This window comes from Clarias gariepinus, chromosome 3 (assembly GCF_024256425.1).
Source record: "Clarias gariepinus isolate MV-2021 ecotype Netherlands chromosome 3, CGAR_prim_01v2, whole genome shotgun sequence".
Taxonomy (NCBI): domain Eukaryota; kingdom Metazoa; phylum Chordata; class Actinopteri; order Siluriformes; family Clariidae; genus Clarias; species Clarias gariepinus.
The window spans coordinates 21,778,898-21,801,378 of record NC_071102.1 but is presented as its reverse complement, the minus strand read 5'-3'; the positions used below and the strand labels follow the sequence as shown (position 1 = coordinate 21,801,378).

General features: G+C 39.9%; 1 protein-coding gene across 3 annotated transcripts in view; it reads right to left on the bottom strand.

Moving 5' to 3' along the window:
- The window catches only part of samd12 (sterile alpha motif domain containing 12), a 154,345-nt gene that overhangs the window by 64,325 nt on the left and 67,539 nt on the right, over nucleotides 1-22,481 (bottom strand). The window lies entirely within an intron of this gene.

Genomic DNA, 22,481 nt, shown 5'->3' with positions numbered 1-22,481 from the left:
AGGTAAGAAGGACAAAAAGCAGGAAATGTTTTTCCCCGCCCGCATATTTTTAGTTTGTACACAAACACTGCAGCTCTGACTATCTAGAAATTACAAAAAATAAAAATAAGATTTTGCATAATAGGTGCCCTTTAAAGTAAAAGAATAAAAAAAATATGGATGCACTAAATGCTAAGAAGCTCTCCAGTTCATGTAAACATTATTTTTCACTTTAGTTGCTGCCGATAAGATCATTTTAAACTAAAACCTTTGTGTTAAATTGAAAAAAATAAATAAATAAATAAATAAAATAAAAAATACATTTATTAATTACAAAGACAGCCGAGAAGCATTTTCACTAGTGAGACTTTTGGAGCCCACTGAGTCTCTGTGTGTGAAAGGGCATGGCTCAGTGTGAGCGCAGTATGAGCATCTGCATTAGTGCCAGTGATGTGCAGGGTGCTGAGGTGGTGGTGGTGGTGAAGTGGTGGTGGGGTGGGAGGCAGACAGAGTGGAACCAGGCCGATGTCTTTTTAATGGACTATACTGCTTATTCAAGCCTCCATGCGCTGAAATTCAAGCCTGAATGCAATTACTTCTGAAGTCTAGCCAAGCTTTTTTCCACTTTAAACAACCATTTCCTATTCCCCAACAGTGCTTCTGACTCCGTACGACTTGGTGAAGCTGAGAATTAATAGTATGTTAGTGCTGTAGCTCCATATCATATCGCTCACTAGTAATAGTGTCAACATGGAAATGTTAAGTCATCTCAATGATGAACCAGGTTTATTTCAGTGCACTTCTTAACTCAAACTCAAACCCTGTCTGATGATGGGACAAAAGTAAATAAGGAGTGTATGGATAGCTTGTTGAATAGGAACAAATGAAAATGAAAGAGAAGTCTAAAAAACTATGAACTCCACGGATTTAGCCAGTGTTGAATGTAAGTAAGAGCAAGTGCATGACCATAACCGGATCAAGTGAACTTAGTGATCCTTCATTATAAAATGCATTCTCTCAAGTTTCTAAACTTTTGCAAGTATGCGTCGTTGATGAGTAAATAGTTTGTAGAAATAGTTAAAAGGTTAAAGCTAAAAATGTGCAAGAATGATATTTTGAGTTTATTCCCACATACATGTCTTAAAAAAAGTAGATCAGATAAAGATGTAGTTTTGTCTTAAAATTCACTTATACCACTTCATCGCTGTAATTTTAGTGAAAGTAAAAATATGAATTAATCCCAGTAAAAAAATTCAGTTCAGCTTTTCCAATTAATATCTATTGGTGCAGGTGTTTGTTTACATTGAGCAAGTAGCGCATTAGTAGCTTATTTTGAAGTGGATTATTAAATCCAAAACATAACTGTTCATAACATCGATTTTACCTAACATTTTGATTTAATTTACCTCCACTAATTTACAGAATCAAAATCTTCTAGCATAAACGGTCGAATTTCCACTGGCTAGGAAGTGGGTGGGGCTTAGTTTTTTCCATTTCTTGGGTAATTGGACATTGCTTCATGATCAGATACCGTGGCAGCAAGGTTCACACATTGTATTGTAATAATCACTACTTTCATGTCCCGGGAATATAACGGGTCTAGGATAAGAACTATGCACATTTGGACAAAGTCATTTCTCCTTTCAGAAGCTCTGAACATGTGGAAATGTCATTCGGCCCTGGATCTTTTAAGCGTTTGATTAAGAATTAGAGCAGACTTTGAAGGGGTGAATGTCCTAAGGGCTACGCGATCTAATGATCCATCCAGGAAAACATTAAAGTCTTCTCTGATAAGACAAGGAGCCGCTGATGTAGCCAGACTCATTATTAAGTTTTGCAAAAAAAGTTGGGTCATCATAGTTGGAGTCAGTGTCATGCTATCCATGATAATTACATAGTCTTTTTTTGTTCTTCTCCTTTTTTAAACCGATGTACTTTTAAACCTCAATGAATTTATTAATAAGTGTAGAATATCCTTGCGCTTCAGATGAAAATGATGAAAAGAATATGCAATCGATCCAAATTCTTCATTCTTTTATATTTTTTTCTTCACAGGAGATTAATGGATGTCCTAAATAACAATTGTTTGTAAAAAACAATAGAATTTTGTTCATTAAAAAGCTTTAAATATTTAAATACCGGTGTCATGGTTAGCACTGACGCCTCGCAAAGTGTTTTGCGGGTTCCCTCCTAGTACAGTAAGTCCCCTACGTACAAACATTCAAGTAACGAACTTTCAAAACCAGGAACGGATTACATGTTCAGCAGGTGTTAAAGCAGTGGCGATGAAGCTGGTACTGTGAAGAAATGCCAAGCAATAGCGATAAAACTATTTTAAGAAAATAATTGAGAGAATGGAGTGAGGCAAAAAGATGGCAGACATCGTTCATTCATTTAACATAAAACGTTTAATGTTAAAGAACACTGTACTGTAATACACTGAGTATTGCTAATTGTGTTAGTATCCTAGTACCTAGAATGTTTGTTGGACTTACGAACAAATTTGACTTAAAGAATGGAGTTCGTTCATATGTAGGGGAATTACGTTACTCTGGTTTCCTCCTATGATACAAAGACATGAGGTTTAGACTAATTCATGTTTTCAAATTGTAATACAGACACTCACATGCTCATTCACACACTACGGGCAATTTTAGAACACCAATTAGCTTTATTTTCAGGTCTTTGGACTGTGGGAGGAAACCAGAGTACCCGGAGAAAACCCGCCAAACACGGAGATAACATGCCAACACCCACCCCGAGGTGGAATTCGAATCCGGGACCTGGAGGTGTGAGGCCACAGTGCTAACCACCATGCCACCGTGCCGCCAACAAACAAACAAGAACAAACAAAAAAAAATATGATGTTTCATGATGTAGCCTTCAAAGTTGCAAACTAAAGTGTTGCAGTGAATCTCAAACTAACCCCGTGTCACTCACACATTCAGTGTGAGTTGCCAATCAATCCGTCCACATGCATTTCAGATCATGGCAGAGACCCTGTTGTAGCCCCCACATCAATATTGCTACTGTAGATTTAACCTTGGAAATGTGAGGCAGGAGTTCTACCTGCTGCGCCAATGGAGCGGCCATGTAACTTACAACAAAGCTGAAATAATTGCACAAAATTATAAGTTATTATAAAGAAGGACTGGGAAATTATTCCTCTCTTAACATAACAGAAAGCCTGAATTTGCTCAAGTGCTTTGACTAGTGACCTAAGATAATTAAACTGTTCTAGATTCCTCAGATGTTTATTAGTAAAGTACTGGATTAATCCATTTTGCTTCAATGACAGTTTAAAAAAAAAGTTTTTGTCCTACAATACATGATGTAAATTCTTTATACACCAAAAAAAGCTCTTTAAGAAGCTTTTCATACATCGTTTGTCTGAACCATGAGCAGTTTTGCCCTCTCATTACCATTTAGAATCCGAAGAACAAACTAATACAAGCCTGTTGCGCGCTGAAAATCTGTATTTTGGTCCAAAAGCTTGTCTCGGTCATCAGGTTTATGTTGTTTTTCTCCCCTGTATATAGTCTTTACTTTCAGACATACCTCCCTTCTTTTGTGATGGCCAGATACAGTTGAGAGATAAGGTACAATTTTCATCATAGGTAGACTCTGTACTTATCACTAGCCTCAATTTCTGAAGAAATATACCTTTTGTCTCCAGAATAGATCTCATGAAAGCCTTGTGCTCAGACACAATTTTCTTTTCAAACCAGACTCAAAGTCACACCCAGGCCCTATGACAGACTCTTAGCATTTCTTAAATCTCAGATTTTACCCTGACACTCACCAGTAATATAGAATTAAATTATTTTCAAGGACATCGATTAGCATGAAACAGGGCCACCTACAGTACTAAGGACAACCAGACGAGCTCTTGTATTCACGCACTCCATGAAGGATTAGAAAGGTTTTAGTCAAAAGGTCGACCTTTATTTGTCTAAAAAATCTGAGAAAAATCCTAAAAGTTTCTGTGCAGTACAATATATCCTTGGGTTTCATCCACATAGAAACCAAGGGCCGTGCAAATCTTTCCTACTAATAAATAAATAAAATTAGGTTCAAGAAATGTATTGTCTTAACTGTTTAACTGCCAGTACTGTATTAGCTGTCAATATTAATGTGTTAAAGCATGTGATTAATATAGAAATTGTAACATTATTTTTTAAGCAAATTATTTTACAACCAAGTTTGACCCTAATGGTTTCCCATAATCGCAGCGCGGTTACCCAGCTGTGTATGATAACGTCGCGTTTAACGCGAATAATATGACGGCTGGGGAAACATCACCAGGTGTGCTGAACAGAATAATGAAAGTTTCATTATTAAAAAGCTTCTTGATGGAAGTTTGAATAAAACCAAAGTTGTGTGCTCAAGCTACCTTCAAGAGGAACTATTTGTACTGTACAAGGATCCATTAAAAGTAAGACATGGAAGTGGTGGCTGAGGCGGCTAAGGATCTAGCTTGTTGATTTTTAGGATCTAAGAATCTGGGTTCGAACACCACTATTAGTGGGTTGCCAGGCCCCCATACTAACTAGCCCACTGCATGCAATACCGGTCCCATTGCAAAGATTTAATTTAACATTTGTTCCATTTTAATGATTAAGATATTATAAAACTGCATAATCTGTTTTCTATAATCAGTCTGTTATTGCATTTCTGTATTTTGACATTGCATTGTTGTAATAAAAATTAATCTGGGTATTTTAAAATTGTGATTAATCGTGATTAATTATGCACTATGATTGTGATTAACTAGGTTAAAATTTTTAATCAACTGACAGCACTAATAAGTATCAATTATGATATGTACAAAAATGCTTGTATTACGCTTTAAAAAGGTAACTGAGCACATTTGCTTTACTTAAGCACACATTACTGTAACGGTTAACCCCTAGAGGGCGCCAAAGCGCCTGGGTTTGTTTGTTTTTTATTTAGATATTATGTTTAAGTTGGACTGCATGTCCCAGACTGCACCTCGGTCAGGTGACGTGGGAGTACACCTGAACCGAGGTGAGATAATTAAGTGGATTATAAAGAGCCTGACTGGAGCACAGTCAGGCGTCTAGCTTTTGTTGCCTTTATAGTTATTTTCCTTTGGTTTAATCTATGCCTGTGTTTATGTTTAATAAAAGCATATTACTAAACCGCCAGCTCGCCTCCTGCACATTATGCCACACTTACGCAGACACCAGAGGAAGGTACGTGACAATTACTGTAGATATTTTAGGTATCTGTACTTTTCTTGATTAGGTTTATTAGAGTTTTTTCCCCCACTTTGCTCAAAAGTACAGCAAATATTCAAACTTTTACTTTACCGGCATTTCCGCATGGCATTGCGTTATGCAAAATGCAAACGGAGCCTTGTACCGGACATGTTCATACTTTTCAGTTGTCCAACAAGTCTGTGTTAAAAATATTTTTTTATTTTATTTTTATAATTTTTTGGGGATACTAAATTTGGGGTTTTCATTAGCTGGTAAGCCAAAATCATCAAAATTAAAATAAACACTTGAACTATGTATATCAGTCTGTGTGTAACGAACCTATACAATACATGAGATTCACATATTTAGTTGCATTACTAAAATAAATCAACTTTTAGATAGATAGATAGATGAGATTTTTACTGTATAATAGGATGCTCTTAGTCCTGTACTTTTGGTACTTTAAGTAAATTGGAGGGTGAGAACTTCTTTTACATACTTTTACTCGGGTACACAAGTGAATGGAGGACTTGTACTTTTACCTGAGTGATATTTGCCAGACAATTCTATACTTTTACTCAGAAGCAGGATTTGTGTACTTCGCCACCTCTATTCATTTTATGAGTGCCTTAAAGATCTAGGACTCTTCAGAAGCAGGGTTTCCTTATACTGTCGCTTTATAAATATACCAGCCCCATATACATATATGTAAGTGTATGTGTGACCGGTAAGAGTGTGTGTTCTCCTGCGTCTGAGTGACCTCTGCGCATGAACCCAATCTGTCTAAGATCCGTGTGCGCATCACGTGTCACGTGCCTCATCGCTCCGGCTTCTCGGAGATCTTACCGTCCTTGAGAGCCCACCTTGCGCACGCACACACATACTGTACTCCCACCCAAATACAACCCGCGCACGCGCACACACACACACACACACACACACACACACACACACACACACACACACACAGTATAAGACTCCTAAATGAAACGGACCATTGCATCGTCTATCCTTATGTCACAGCACAGAGCAGGAGGAAGTCCAACGTGGCAGAACTAAGATTAGCCTTCCGTGACTAATAAAGAACATGGAGGTTATAGATGGAAATGAAGAGCTCTTACCTCGTCATGTCCAGGGTATTTTAGTCTAAAGTGGGTGGAAGGAAATAAGGAAATATTTCTGAAAATATACACACACACACACATCTCTGACCATGGCAGTTAAACCAGGCTCTCTCCTATACACTGACATTATTTTTAGCTATTTGAGTGTCATACAGATTATTTCATAACTCAAATTTGTTTCATGGAGCACTTACAGACCTGCAGCATTACTCTGCTGAAGCATTCTCCATCCAGCGGGGAAAGAAATTTACCTCATACACAGTAATTAACAAGCAAACTTGTACACCTTGTAACACTAATTTACTGCAGGAACGCTGCACACACACTATGCATCATATTAACTGTAATCCCCCATAAACTACTGCAGAACCCTTAGTAACCAGTGCAAGGACCACGCCCGCTTTAACAGCCTAACCTCCGCACTCGCGCACGGCACGGATCAGATTCCTATTATATTCCTGTCTCGAGCAGAACTTGCAATATGCAATATTACTTCATAGAGACCTCAGATGAAATACTATTTTTCGGCAACTACTTTTATTTTTTTCACCTCATTGGCAAGACATAATCAAAGCTCGGAATAAAATTAATCTGATCTTCTGGAGGACACAAGGAGAATCTTCCAGAGCAAAGCCGTAAGCTTTTTTAGATAATAACGCCAATCAGCTATTCGTTCTTTTTTTTTTGCACAAAGAACTCCCATTACACTTCATATCCCTCCAGCGTTCACACACACATGCATACACAACTTATGCTTTTGCAATAAGAAGCAAACAAATCTAGACATGACAAACTTTAAGCTCATCCAAGTTACGTTCAAGCCTTTATTGGTGACATACTGTATACATCACTTTACAGTAAAATCCATTATTCTTTGCATATCCAAACTTTGTTACCAGGCTGGGGTCAGAGCCCTGGGTCAGGATTAAGGGCCTTGCTCAAGGGCCCAACAGCGGCAACCAGGCGGAGCTGGGGCTCAAACCGCCGACCTTCTGATCAGTAACTCAAAGCTTTAACACACTGAGCTACAGTACGCCGGCCCTGAAAACTTGATCTGTCACATGCTGCAAGCTTAGTTAGAGCAGTTGGCGAAAAATGTATCAGAAAAGTCAGAAACTTATAAAAATTTGTTGAGCAAATATGTTGAATATGGTAAGTCTGCTAAAAACATGGTATAGGAGCTGCATAAGACCTTAAGCTGTACATACAGTACTGTACAGGGCATGCTGTATGTTGTAGATAATAAATACAAAAGGAAATACAATTTGACTACCAGGACACCCTGTAGGTATACTTGTGTAAAGTCAAACCTGACACTCAAACTAAAAGTAACTGGAAGCACAACCAACTGGATGTCTCACAGCAGTGTGTACATTCTAGCCTCAGGTATAAGCGGAAAAAAAAAAACAAAAAAAAAAAACAGAACAACAATAATGACTGATTAGGGCTTAATGCATGCAATTAATGTAGAATTTTTAACTAATTACTATTTTTTTATGCAAATTGATCATATGACCAAGTTTGACCACCATGGCCTCCCATAATTATAATTAGATCAATAATTAATGCGAATAATAAGATAACTGAGAAAACATCAATGGTGTGTTGAACGGCAAGTTTCATTATAAAATATTTTCTAGATGGAACCTTGGATAAAATCAAAGTCATGTGCTCAATCTACCTTCAAGAGGAGCTTTTTTTTTTCAACAATACAGTACAATAAATGTAAGGTGTGGGAGTGGTGGCCCAGGTAGCTAAGCCCCATACTACCCAGCCACTACATGCAGTGCGAGTCCCATTCGAAAGATTTTAATGTTTGAGATATTATAAGACTGCATAATGTTTCCTCTAACCAGTTCGTCATGCATTTCTTTATTCCATCATTGCACGTTTATATTACAAGTAAATCTGAGCATTTAAAAAAATGTGTTTAAACATGATCAATTACAGACTAGGACTCTAATCAACTAGATTAAAATCTGTAATCAATTGACAGACAATTGAAAAAATTTAAGCATTGACATTTTTATAAGGTCAGGCACCCCTTCATTGCCTGTAGGTATTTTACACATCTGGAAGTTATGTATGTTAAAGAGTTGAAAGTTTTATGATGATTAGTGTAAATCACTGCAAAGTGCAGAGCACCCCCACCCCCCACCCCTTTCCTCTCGCTTTCGTAGTCTATTTGCCATTTTTCGCATTAGTGCCATTCACTGAGTATGATTAATGAGTTTTGATGGCGTGCGATGAAGCTTGCTGTCCAGTGCGATTAAAGATAGATGACCTTGCTAATCTATTGAGATTTGATATCAGGAAATTCCTTAAAGTATACAAAGATTATCTCACAAGGTAAATTGCTAGACATTACTGTCGTCATCCTATCCATTCATGCTATGCCCGAGCACAATGACCCATGACTTCATGTCAGCGGTATTTGTTTAAGGGGACGTTACATAGCTGAGGATCCTGGCCTCTGGCTGCCCACATGCATGCATGCACACACCCACACTAACAAACAATTATACACTACAACAGGGCAACTTGGAAATGCCAATCAAAACCATAATGCATGTCTTTGAATAGTGGAGAAAACCATAGTACCAGGAGGAATCCCACCATGCACATGTATGGGGTGTTCACGGACATGACGCAATTACACATATTAAGACCTTAACGATGAGTTTAGAAAAAAAAAAAAAAACAGGATCAGTAACCGAACAAGAACATAAACATGACATCACCAGGAACTGAACAGAACTGATGCAGAACAAAGGCTATTTACAGACAGGCTAATGACCTAATAAACTAAACCAGGTTCTTCAGTTGACTGCAGCTGAGACAAGGTACAGTAATAATGTCTATATTCAATCCAGTACTTTTATGGCGACTCTGGTACATCAGCTCGATATACAGTATTGTCTCAGAGTGTACAGCCGAGGTCAAAAGTTTTGAGAATTGAGACAGAATTTTCCCAAGTCTGCTTTGATGTTTTTAAATCTTTTTGTCAGATTTTACTATGGTATACCAAAGTATAATTTCATGCATTCCGTAAGTATCAAAGGCTTTTATTGACAAATTAAGTTTATGCAAAGAGTCAATCTTTGTAGTGTTAAACCCTCTTTTCCAACACTTCAGCAGTTTGCCCCGGCATGCGCATCAGTCCTGCATCATGCCAACAGTAAAGCATCCTGAGACAACTCATGGGGTGGGGGTCTCTCAGCTAAGAGAGTAGCCTCACTCACAATTGTGCCTAAGAACACACCCATGAATAAAGAATGGAACAAAAACATCCTCTGAGAGCAACTTCTCCCAAACATCCAAGAACAGTTTGGTGATGAATAATGCCTTGTCCAGAATAATGGAGCTCCTCGCCATAAGGCAAAAGTGAAAACTAAGTGAAATGGGGAACAAAACATGTAAACTTTGGGTCCATGGCTAGGAAACTCCCCAGACTTAAATCCCATTGAGAACTTGGAGTCAATTCTCAAGAGGCGGGTGAACAAACAAAAACCCAGAAATTTTGACAAACTCCAAGCACTAATTATGCAAGAATGGGCTGCGATCAGTCAGGGTGTGACCCAGAAGCTGGTTGACAGCATGGCAGGGTGAAATGAGGTCAGAGGTGTTGAAAAAGAAAGAAAAACCCTGCAAATATTGTCTCGTTGCACAAACTTAATGCAATGGTCAATAAAACTCTTTGACACTTATGAAATGCTGTTAATTATTCTTCAGTATATCAGAGTAACATCTGACAAAAAGGACCAAAAAACAATGAAGCAGCAGATTTTGTGAAAATTAATATCAACAATTTGAATCCTGAAATAAGCCTTTTCCATCAGGGAAGAAAAAAAAACATAGATGAGACAACCCTGTTATTCAGTACGTTCAGGTCATCAGGTGACTTTGTTTTATTGCTGGATTTTTTTATGGCCACACAGCTGTTTAGTCCAAATCCTGTAAAGTTCTCATCACACTGTGCATGTGGAAATGCTCTTACTTTCACTATTGAACATAGCTGTGATTTCTCCTGACAGTTTTTTTTTTTTTTTTACCATGCTTCTTTACTAAGCCTTCAAGTAATCTCCATTCATGATTTTTTTCCACGAAGTTGAAGGTCCAGCAGAGTCATCACAGGCTTTAATAATGTGTTGATCAGCCCGTAACCCAATTCCAGTCATATCAAATCTCATTAAGTGCCTTCAGTGCTTGACGCTAAATTTTCGCTAAAGCAGTGAATAAAAAAATATAAAATATGTATGTACTGTAGAAGGGAAACTGCTTTTACACCAAGTCAGAATCCTCCATCCGCTTTTTATGCAGGCTATGGCTGGGACTCATTAAAATAAGTGAATTCTATGTAAGAAAAAGCTTTTTTTTCCTTCTATTCTAACCACACATTGCCTTGAAGTGGACGATTAGTTGATGTAGTCATGGATACAGATCTGAAGGTATTATATAAAACATTTATGAAAGGTATGTGTATCGAATTCATTAGAAATGAGCAGTTTGCATAAATCTGACACACAGCTGAACCTCTGCGGTCCATGCCATCTGTTAAAACCAGTCTCATGGCGACATGGCATTCATGCCCATAACCTGTTATTTATTCTCAATGCTTAGTTATTATTTTTGGAACGAAATGGTATAAGTTCCTTTCCCCTGGGTATGTGCATTATTCAGATGACATTTAAATCTAATTTTAAATGCAATTTAGACACGTTCATAAAGAAATAGTTCATGTAAGGTCCTGGACCAGCACATCTCTCTTCCTCCTGAAGATTGAAAGCTGCTGGTGGAACACCTCAACTGTACAAAGATAATTCAATTAATCCCAATCTCATTAAAAAGTCCTCAGGAAATGGTAGGAGGTCGCTATTCTTAGTCGGCCGCCCACCAGTCTGCGTCACGATCACGTTCTGATCCGCATCAGTGGCTGCACAAACTCCAGCTGGGTCAGGGCTAAAGATGACAGAAGTGACGTGAATCACGACAGCGAATCCGTTCTTTCTGCACAGTAGCCTGCTACGTGAGCCATGAACAATAAGAGGCCTTCTGGCTTCTGCTGCTTGGTTGAGTGTAACTGATAAAGCCATTATGTTCCAATCATGCTCTGTACTGAACCGTATTCTAATTATTTTCCTTTCAAGGACCAATGAGCCATAAAGGTTAATTGCTGTCCAGTCGTGTGATTCTGTGGAAGAGCCGTAATGGCACGAGGTTCATCAGTGAAGAAGGAATATTTACGCTAACTACTCTAGCCTGCGAGTGCATTTTACTAAAATGTGAGCCGAATAAAATGGTTGGTTACACTGCTGTGACTATAAATAGCAACTGATGCAACAATGCACCTTTTTTTTTTGTCATTGCTGTCTATTCTTATGGATTATTCTTCAACAGGCAGTAAGTTTGGTCAAGAAGGTAAGGATGGAATGATATGAGCTTAAATAAAAGGTTTTAACTGAAGTTAAAGTAAGTTCTCACTAGAATAAATGAATGAATTTATGTGGTTGAGGCTTCGGACTTCCGTTCGAACCCAACGACCAGCAAGTTGCCACTGTTGGGCCCTTGTTCAAGGCCCTTAACCCTCAACTGCTCAGTTGTGTAATGAGATGAAAATGTTCCTCTTGATAAGGGCGTCTACCAAATGGCTAAATGTAAATGAATGAAGCTCAGTGGTCATCAAATCCACATCTTCTATTCTCCGTTATACAATTACACAAGAAGTCCCCAAAAATCACTTTACATAGGAAAAATCCGCACATTTTTGCAAATAGTCTTCAAAAAACTTTTACACTTAGATTATTTTTTTTTTTTTATTGCCCTTTAGAAATGCTTTTGACAAAATTAGAATGTACCGAATGACCAGATTAGAAAGCTGTCACAACATTCATAAAGCAAACATGGCAACCCCATTACACAATACTGCTGCCAAACTTTCTTAACAAATGTAAAAAATGCATCATAATAATACCCTTGGGTTTTATTTCTTTACAAGATTTATTTCTTTACAAGATTTGTAATAAATTTTGACTTGAAAAACCAGCAAGTCTTGGTTTACGAATACCGAGTATCATTTACTTGTATTTTCACTCCAAATATTGATTGTTTATTTTATTGCTCTTTATAGAAGTTTCTTTTATGCAGAAATGTTTTTAAAAGCATCTTTTGCTTATGCCATATATTTGTATTTGCCTAAGACTTTTGCACAGTACTATAAGTAAAAACAGCTGTATTGCTTAATGAAACTCATTATTATTCTTACTCATGTATTTATTTATTTAATCTAGCACAGTATCGTGATGTATATTTTTGTCTCTGAAAAATCTGCCAGAAATTTTTCACAAACAAAACCTGTGTAGTAAAGCACGTTCTTCAATGGTTAACCTTTTTTACCGACGTTAAGAGAAGAACTTCTTGGATAAGTACAACAGACTGGTGGCGCCAAATAAAGTGCGTCAACATGCTACTACTCTACGTGGCCGCTACGGAGAAACCTTCTGAACGCACGGTACCGTATAACAGATTTGAGTCATTTCAGGCTGGTAATGTGCACACACACACACACACACACACACACACACACACACACACACACCCAGTAGGTACTTCCATAACTACAATAACATATGCATTGTTTAAAACGAACTTATTTTATAAAACACAATGACAATTAACTGAGCAGAACCTTAATTGTGGGAAATCAAACAGATCTATACAAATGACTGACGGCATCTTGTTAAGATAGAACAGCGTTTTTTCAAACCTCCAGAGATATATATTTTTTTTTTGCGGTTTGATTAGCGAAATGACAACATGGTTTGTTCAAGTCCTCAATGAAAGCAGAATGTTTAAAGACTGCAGAGAAGTACAAGTTCAAAAAAGACGCCACTGAAGCGTGCGAAATAAACCAGAAGAATTTCACATAAACAAGTCTTATTTACAGCAAGTCATTAAAAGCTGTCTATATAATAATGCATGTCATATTTCTAAGGAATTAAATTTATGGACTTTGTCCTTGTCATATTTTTTACTGAATTCCTTTGCTCTATAGATACAATGTGCAATCTTAAAACCCAGACTTATTAAACTCTTCCTGTTCTCACATTATAATTCCGGACATGCCCGAGTTTTCCAGTAGGGACACACTAAAATTGTATGTTATTCGAGACTAGCTTTTGGTGTCACATTCACGTATCACACTTACAAGCAAATGTTCCTGGAGCCTGAATACTGAACCATGTTTCCATGGTTACTTGGTTTCATTTGACTCACCTACAGCTCATTTACTCAATGATATGAGCGGTTCTTTCTGCAGCCTGTAGCAGAGTCTTGGCCAAATCTATCCTAGCAAGTCCAAGCTTTCTAAATACATACAGAGGGGCCCAAGAAAATCTATACACACTTTAAACATTGCTATCTACAGTATGTGTACGTGCATGTTATTCACAAGTTCTGACGCGTATCTTTCCTGTTACACATAATTACTCACGACTCCAGACGTCTGTTAACTTCTTTGTCTCTTGTTTATTTTCAACATCAAAGTACAATGGTTGTTACAGTTTCTTGCATAAATCCACTGTAGTCCTGACTCCAAAGTCGTTTGCTGTGTTCTGTAGCTTAAGGTAGATTACGGTTACAACAACTTATTTTCTGTATCTTTTAGCTTACAGTATTACGGTCAAAAAGCTTGTGTTCTCCACACCTCCATATCTTAACAACAACTAACCACTAACAACTAACGTGCGTGATAGACATGCAGCTACACAACTGTAAGATGATGTCACAATACAACTTACAAGTATAATACTAAATGCTTAACTAATAAAAATAGAAATACTAAACACAACAACAAATCACAAGAATGAAATATGGCCCTAACACTTCCAGACCCTAATTGACAGGCAGGGAGACTGACAATTACACACATTTTTTCTTTTTTAACAATAAAGCCACAAAAATTGAATCTTCTTAACATTTTAAACCTTGTTGTTTACTATTTAACTAACTGTAAGGTATTCATGTCTTTGCGTACCAAAGGAAAGGAACATAACTACTCATAACTACTTCTTTTCTGTATTTTTCTACCCATCTTTTCTGTATTTTTCTACCCATCCTGAGACATCTGGAGATTGTGCCAGCTTCAGTAGACAAAGGCCAACCCTGCGAGGTTTCTAAGGCATCTTGAGAAGGACCTGCTCCAGCTAGATTCTGCTTTATGATGGCTGGAGCTACACATCCTGCTCCTGTGCTTCCAGTGATCTGACCCCATCTGCCCTCTGCACCTACTGCTGAACTGAATCTACACAACTTCTGATATATTGAACTTTCACCTGCACAACACACTTGATGTTATTTCTATCTGTTATCACCCAGATGAGGATGGGTTCGCTGTTGAGTCTGGTTCCTCTCAAGGTTTCTTCCTATTGCCATCTCAGGGAGTTTTTCCTTGCCACTGTCGCCGTCACCCTTGGCTTGCTCATCAGAGACATTTCATTCATCATTCATTCATTTAATTATTATCTAGACACATTTTTCTCACACATACACACTTCCAAATATTTTCTTTTCTTTTCTTTTCTAAAAAAAAAAAAAAAAAAAAAATCTTTAATTTTTTTTGTGAAGCTGCTTTGGGACAATGACCATTGTTAAAAGCGCTATATAAATAAAATTGAATTGAATTGATAATTGAATAATATAATTAACAGTCCATTTCACATATGAGGCACAACTTATCGATGGGTCTATTCAGTCTACTGGTTTTAGTTTTGACCAGCACACGTCTCACAAGTCCTTTTTTAATCAGGGAACACTTTCGTGATCTGTCCAACGACCCATGAATTTCTTGGAGAAGACTCATCAATTATTAGAACTACATGTCCAATCGAGAGGTTTTTTTCTCATTTGAGACAATTTTTGATGCTCCTGAAGCAAGGGCAAGTATTCACGCACCCATCGCTTCCAGAATAAGTCAGCACATTATTGAATTTGCTTCCACTTGCGACCTGCAAAAATGTCCTCTTTTTTGAAAAGTCCAGGTGGCAAGTTTGGCTGTCTTTTTATCAACAGCAGGTGGTTGGGTGTTAGGGGTTCCAGATCTGTGGGATCGTCCGTAACAGTGGTAAGGGGTCGGTCATTCATTATTGCTTCCACTTCACACAGGAATGTATGCAAGCTCTCATCGTTTAGTGTTTGTTCTTTAAGTACAGATCTCAGGATCTTTCTAACTGATCTTATCTGCCTTTCCCATATTCCACCGAAATGAGACCCAGAAGGAGGATTGAATATCCATTGTATCCCCTTTTGCATAAGAGCGCCCTTAATTTTTGACTGATTCCACTGTTGGATAGCCTTACGCAATTCAATCTCAGCACCTATAAAGTTTGTACCATTGTCACTTCTCATGACTGACACTGGCCTCTTCTGCACACAAAGCGTCAAATAGCATTTAAGCAGGAGTCTGTAACTTCAATGTGCACAGCTCTTGTTGTCAGACAAGTACACAATACGCCATATCTTTTAACATTACTTCTACCTCGTTTGACCTCGAAAGGTACAAAATAGTCTACCCCTACTTTAGTGAACGGTGGGTGATCTGGAGTTATTCTATCACGTGACAGTTCTGACATTTTTTGTTCACTAGTCTTTGCCCTGATCTTTCTACATGTCACACAACTGGACAGAAACTTTCTCACAAGGGAATTAGCAGTCCAATCCAGTATTTCTGCTGCAATTTTGAAAGCATATAATTTATGTTTTTGAGTCATTTACCTGTCCTTTAATCTTTCCTGTTCTCTGTTTAAGCATGTCCTTAACATAAAGAATCCAGGCAACAGATCTTTTCAACTTGTACCAGTCAGAGTGATAGTTAATCAACTATTAACTATAGTTAATATAGTTATTAACTATAGTTAATAAGAGAGCACGGCATCTAGTCTTTACGAGATTCACCGAAGCTGAATGTTTAATCTCAGTGTCATCCTCTTTTATTGACAGATCATGAATGTTCTCAGGCCATTTACACTCTGGTTCTTTGAGAAAGGAGGGACCATGGATCCAATTGGCGTTTTTCATTAATTTCTCACAAGAAACTCCCATGGATGCAGAATCAGCTGGGTTTTTTGAAGTGTTGACATACCTCCACTGCTGTGGAATGGTTGACTCTCGTATAATGGCAATTCTTTTAGCAACAAATGTTTTAAAATGAAGTTTTTCATTGTCAATATATCTCAAGACAATTGTACTGTCGGTCCAAAACAGAGTCCAGCAGTTCTATTTACAGGTGACCTTTCAACATTTTGTCATTGTTCACAACAACCACTGCCGCCATCAATTCCATTCAGGGGATAGTGGTTTGTTTCAGGGGCGCTATGCGAGAATTCCCCATCATAAATGCACAGTGTGCGAGTCCTTTAGCATTTACCAACTTAAGGTATAAGACAACTCCATATCCCATCTCACTTGCATCTGAAAAGTGAAGAAGTTGTGCTGTAGCTGTGACTCCAAAGTCAACTGGTTTTACGCATCTTGCTACACTAAACTCAAGACAATTGATGCAACTCTTGTAGCCAGGCCTTCCATCTTTTTGTAAACTGTTCGGGAATGTCATTATCGCAAACAAATCTTTCTTTACACAACTGCTGCATTAAGATCTTAGCTGGCAGTATGACTGGTGCAAGGAAGCCTAAGGGGTCATAAATTAAACAAGTGACTGACAAGATTCCTTTTCTAGTCACAGGCCACTCTTTTAAACTAATCCTAAACTTGAGCGTGTCTGAATTGATACACCACAACACCCCTAGAGCTCTCTCGAAAGGGAGTGCGTCTTTACTCAAATTTAAGTCCCTCATGTCTTTGATTCTTTCACTCTCAGGAATAAAAGTTAGTAATGTATGACTATTACTTGCCCACTTGGTGAGGTGAAACCCTCCACTTGCGCAAAGGTTGGTGAGATTGTTATACAATGCAACTGCTTGATTATGACTAGCGACAGACTTCAAGCAGTGGTCTACATACAAGTTTTTAAGTACTGTGTTGACTGCCTCAGCAGATGCATTGCTGTGATTTTCTTCTGCTGTTTTCCTAAGGGCAAAGTTAGCTACACTTGGAGATGATTTTGCACCAAACAAATGAACGACCATCTTATACTCGACCAAGTCCTGACTCACATCTCCATTCGGCCACCATAGTAAACGCAACAGATCTGTGTCCTTTTTCGGAACTCTAAGCTGATAGTACATGGTTTCCACATCTGCCATCATGGCAACTTCCTCTTGTCTAAAGCGTGTAAGCACTCCAATGAGTGAGTTGTATCAAATCATGGTTGTACTGTTGTATCAGCATTTGTTCTACACTTTCGATGAAAACTCTGTTGACTAACGCTCGCTTGCTCATTGTCATACGTGCCTTCCTCGACCGACTCTCGAAGAGGTCCATTTATGGTCCATCCAAGAGCGGTCTTTACTGCATATGGCCCATTGTGCCTGCTGTTAATTACTTGCCATGGTTCTAGGAGCTTATGCTCTTTATTAGCTATGAGAATTTAGACTCTAGCATTAATCTGCAATTCTACTTCACTGAGGTATGCCCACTTATCAATGTCGTGCTGTTGTGGAATGTTTTCCACTGAGACTGGAATGCTCTTTTGTGTAAACACTTTGGAGAGTTCAACAAAGGTGTTTTCTTCCAGACCACTAACCTCTAAGTCAGTAAGCAAATAACATTCTACTTGTTTCCTCGAGTTCATGGTGCTTAACATAATGTCATTTTTTTTTACCTTGTACGTTTAACCGCCTTGCTAATGACTCTGTAGAAAAAGTAGCAGAACTACCTGGGTCCATAAAGGCATACACTTCTACTGTCTTATTACTTTTCTTGGACTTTATTTTAACAGGTACAATGGAGAGAATACAATCATCGCCAGCCCCAGTCCAAGTGCTTGTTTCATAACTCAATGTAACAGGCAAGGTATTAACTGTTTCAGTCTCATCAACTTTTATCATCTCCTGAGCTGTATCTTGTGCGTCAATGTGTAGCATGCGAGGCTGTTTCTTTGAGCATGACTGACATGTGATTCTTCTTGTGCAGTCTTTGCTTAAGTGTCCTTTTACTAAACAACCAAAGCAAAATCCAATCTTTCTCGAAAAGTCCAATTTGTCCTTATATTTCTTATCGTTAAACTGGTGGCATCCGTCTTAGGTATGACCTTTAGCGCAGAATGCACAAGGTTTAGTGAAAGCAGTTATAACTAATGCATCACTACTCTTTACTGTAGTCGAGTTTTTATAAGTTTCACCAACCTGTTTTAGGCCTTGTTCACACGCGCATAAAATTTTTGGATAAACGAACGTGCTCTAAACGTCTTAGACGTTTATGTTGCGTTTTGTAGTGGCGATCGATTGACTTCTACACCGGCTTCGTTGTCTCTGTCTAACGTCAGCCTGCAGCCCAAATTGTAGTTTGTGTGTTAACCTGTGGGGGCAGTGTGTCGGGAACTGGATATGAAAGCCAGCCACTACCGGGTTCACTCTCTGATCCAAGATGGCGGCGCGGCAGTAGCACTCAGCGGCCGCTCCGGAGCCAAAATGGTGCTACGTTGTTTACGTTTTGTGTGTAGCGCATTTATTTTTCTATGTGTATGGATATCTTCGCAACTGGTGTCCGTACATACAACAGCCAGACACTTTTCAACCTAAATAACCCAGTTAATGATATTTACGATGAGCTGCGGGAAAAGCTACGCGTCCTCGGCTTCCTGCGTGAACCAGGCCTCGAAGCCTCAACGTTGCCTGAAGCCAGAGGCCGGAGAAAGGGTCATCGGAAGCGGTGCGCGAGGAAGCGAAGCGCGGCAAGCGGGCGCGAGTCTGTGCTAGGCTAAAAACAAACCCTAGCCGGCCGGCTCACCCGTCCATCATCTTATCCAACGTCTGCTCCCTGGACAATAAACTGGACTACATCCGACTCCAGCAGGCTACACAGCGTGAGGTTAGAGACTGCTGTGTCTTTGTTTTCACGGAGACACGGCTCAGCGACAGAGTACCGGACGCCACTATTCAGCAGACAGAAATGCAGCTCTGTGTTTACATCAACGCGAAATGGTGCAAGAACTCATGGTGCTAGTTTCTAGTTATTGCTCATTGCTAGTGGAGTTTGTGATTGTTAGATGCAGACCTTTTTATTTACTACGGGAAGTCACCACTGTTTTCATTATCAGAGGGTACATTCCACCTAGCGCTAATGCTAAGGAAGCGCTATGGGAACTGTATACAAAGATCAGTGAACTGCAAAATACACACCCAGATGGACTGTTTATTGTTGCTGGAGATTTCAACCATGCAAATCTCAAGTCAGTGCTTCCTAGATTCCATCAGTATGTGGACTTTGCAACGAGAGGGAAAAACACGCTGGATCTTGTTTACACAAACATCCCCGGCGCATATCAGGCAGAGCCCGGCCCCCACCTCGGCTACTCAGACCACATCTCTGTTATGCTAATTCCAGCATACAGACCACTCTTCAGGCGCTCAAAACCGGTTCTTAAGCAGGTGAAAACCTGGCCAGCAGGAGCCATCTCTGCTCTTCAGGACTGTTTCGAGAGCACTGACTGGAACATGTTTAGGGAGGCTGCAACTTACGGCGACTTCACTGACTTGGAGGAGTACACGTCATCAGTGACCAGCTACATCAACAAGTGCACAGATGACGTCACTGTCTCCAAGAGCATCATCTCACGACCCAACCAGAAACCGTGGATTACTGCGGAAGTGCGTGCACTTCTGAGGACCAGAGACTCTGCCTTCAAAGCGGGAGACAAGGTGGCCCTCAGAACAGCAAGGGCCAAACTTTCTCGGGCCATCAGAGAGGCAAAGCGCGCACACGCCCAGAGAATCCACAATCATTTCAGGGACAGCAGCGACACATGGCGCATGTGGCAGGGCTTACAAGCCATCACAAACTACAGGACGACATCACCTGCCTGTGACAGTGACGGCTCCCTCCCAAATGCGCTGAACAACTTCTATGCTCGGTTTGACAGGCAGAACGACGTGGCAGCGAGAAAGACCACCCCTACTCCGAACGACCAGGTGCTGTGTCTCACTACAGCTGAGGTGAGGAAAACTCTTCGCAGAGTCAACCCACGTAAAGCTGCTGGACCAGACAACATCCCAGGCAGAGTGCTCAGAGAATGTGCTGAACAGCTGGCAGATGTTCTCACCGACATCTTCAACATCTCTCTGAGCAGCGCCGTCGTTCCCACGTGCTTCAAGGCCACCACCATCGTCCCCGTGCCCAAAAAGTCTACTGTGACCTGTCTCAATGACTACCATCCCGTTGCACTCACACCCACCATCATGAAGTGCTTTGAGCGGCTCGTCATGAGACACATCAAGAGCCTGCTGCCCTCCTCACTGGACCCACTGCAATTTGCGTACCGCCCTAACTGCTCAACGGACGACGCCATCTCCACTACACTACATCTTGCCCTCACACACTTGGACAAGAAGGACACATATGTTCGAATGCTGTACATAGATTTTAGCTCAGCATTCAATACTATCATCCCCCAACAACTGATTGGGAAGCTGAACCTGTTGGGCCTGAACACCTCCCTCTGCAACTGGATCCTGGACTTTCTGACCGGTAGGCCTCAGTCAGTACGGATCGGGAACTGCACCTCCAGCACCACCACACTGAGCACTGGGGCCCCACAAGGCTGTGTGCTTAGTCCCCTGCTGTTCACACTGCTGACTCTAAATGTTGACAAGACAAAGGAGATGGTTGTTGACTTTAGGAGGACATGAGGCGACCATTCTCCGCTGAGCATCAACGGCTCCTCTGTGGGAATCGTCAAAAGCACCAAATTCCTGGGTGTCCACCTAGAGAAGGACCTCAGCTGGTCCCTCAACACAGCTCCCTACACAAGAAAGCCCAACAGCGGTTCTTCTTTCTGAGAAGACTGAGGAAGGCCCAGCTTCCACCACCGATCCTGACCACCTTCTATAGAGGAACTATCGAGAGCATCCTGAGCGGCTGCATCACTGTCTGGTTTGGGAATTGTGCTATATCGGACCGCAATACCATACAGCGGATAGTGAGGACAGCGGAGAAGATCATCGGAGTCTCTCTCCCCTCTATTGAAGACATCTACACCACACGCTGCATCCGCAAAGCCACCAGCATTGTGGCTGATCGGACACACCCCTCTCACACACACTTCACACTTCTGCCATCTGGAAAAAGGTACCGAAGCATTCGGGCACACACATCCAGACTGTGCAACAGTTTTTTCCACAAGCCATCCGTCTCCTCAACAAAAAGGGACTGGACTGATAAACACAAACACACACACACACACACACACACACACAAACATTATCACACAGCTTAACTCAACTACCTCAAAATATTGGGACTGGACTGACTAATCAACACAAGTGCAGACACACCACCAAATTATCGTACACACCAACCTGTAAATGCTTCACTGTTTATCTTTTGCACAATGATCATTACTGGACTAATTTTTGCACTAATTCCTCAATTCTTGCTGCTGTTTTTAAAGAATGTTTATGTTTACCCACTACCTCAACACCATATTTTATGTTCTGTTATGTCATGGTTGTGCACTGTCACTTTGTTGTTGCTCTTGTTTGCACATTTGCACGTGCACTTTATGTTGTCTGTAAAAATGTTATACTTACCTAGTTAGTTTTTGTTAATTTATGTTGTAATTTATGTTAGGTCTCTCTGTCCTGTCTCTGCTAGCCAGCTAACTAGGCCTCTTGGTTAGCTAGTTTAGTGTCTATGTTAATTTATGTCGTAAATTTATGTTGAATGTAGCACCTTGGTCCTGGAGGAACGTTGTTTCGTTTCACTGTGTACTAACTGTATATGGTTGTAATGACAATAAAGCCTACTTGAACTTGAACTTGAACTTGATGGCACAACGTCCTTTTTATTTTATTTCATTTTATTTAGCCTTTTTCTGCATTTCCCTATGTATAGCATGTAGGAGCATATAATTGGTCCTTCGAAGCGTAAAATGCACGTGAAGAAAACGCACTCGAAGCGGTTTCTTGCGTTCGTTGGGTTTTGAACGCCATGAAAAAGCTGCATGCAACGTTTTTTTGATGCCGTATAAACGCGCAGCCGGACAAAC